Genomic DNA, 1335 nt, shown 5'->3' on the forward strand with positions numbered 1-1335 from the left:
CCAGGCCCCCCGGGCCAGCCGACATCCCCTGGGCTCCGCCAAAGGCAGCACCGGTGCAGGGAGAGAGGAGCCCGGCTGTGTCCCTCCACCGTCTCTGGCAACATCCCCGCTGAGGGCTGTGTCTCCCCGGAGGCTCCGGTTCACTGGGTGGCCTCCCCGACTCCAGGTTCTGCCGGGTGACCCGTGACCTGGCCCCTGGGCCCATGCCTCGCGTTGTCAGCCTCGTGGCCGTGGCAGCTTCTTGCCATGCCGAGCTCCGGCCGGCCGGCCATGCCTGGCTTGGGCTCGCTCCTCTCCCCTCCCCTGGGTAACCCTCTCCGTGGCCTCCCTACCAGGGCTGGTTCTTTCTCTCCTGCTGGACTCGGACGGATACGTCCCCTCTGAAGTGCCTGCCACCGCAGGACCTGCCTCACGGAGCAGCGCGCCGCCTAAGGGAACCTGCGGGGAGGGGCTGTCCTGGCGACATTGATGCCAGCCAGACGCGCCAGGTGTGACATTCAGCTTGGCCGTCCGAGAGGAGGGAGCTGGAGGAGGGAGAGCAGGGTGGACGGGGACCTGCACAAACAGCGCACGATCGATAGGAGCCCTGGCGTAGACGATGCGGGACGATCGGTGAGGGAATGAACGCAGAGCGCCCGGCACTGGACACGTGAGCATCTCCATCCAGGTGCACCTGAGGGTGGAGACGTACAGGGAACACCCGGGAAAGAGCGGGCAGCGGGCGTGTCTAAAAGGCAGGTTAGGGGTGCTGGGAGGGGTGAGTCAAGAGGGTATATTAGGGTCACACGGAATACAAGCTTAAGGCAACCGTAGTGACCACGGGCTCAGGACCCAGAGCCCGGCACATGAGAGGTGCCCTATCAATATTGCCGAATAAATGAGGAGGTGCTGACAAGTTCGGTCGAGGGGTACAAACAGGGCCAGGCTTGGCCACGCTCGCTCCGGCAGCAACCTGTAGACTGGCCTGCGCTGGGGTGCGGGGGAAAGGGGGGCCAGGAGGGGGAGACCCGTGGGGAAGTGGCTGCATGAATCACGAGCTTGAGAAAAGAGGAGGATTCAGGCCGGTTAGATATTTTTTTAAAAATTAGAATTGCAGATCTCAGATAAGGGGGCTGGTGGAAAGGGCGGCATAAATGTGCCCACGAGGTTGGGGGCACGGAAATGCCCCCGTGACTGTACCCACGCTGACCAAGCAGGTCCCCAGGAGGGCGGGAATGGGGGAGACGCGTGTTTAGTGGTGACAGTTATTTACTACCCACCCTCGGATCCTCTGGCCTTTTCTCTCCCGTTGTGGTAAAGACATTCATTTTCCTTCAAACCCAATAAATTATTCTC

This window comes from Myotis davidii, unplaced genomic scaffold, assembly GCF_000327345.1.
Source record: "Myotis davidii unplaced genomic scaffold, ASM32734v1 scaffold181, whole genome shotgun sequence".
Taxonomy (NCBI): domain Eukaryota; kingdom Metazoa; phylum Chordata; class Mammalia; order Chiroptera; family Vespertilionidae; genus Myotis; species Myotis davidii.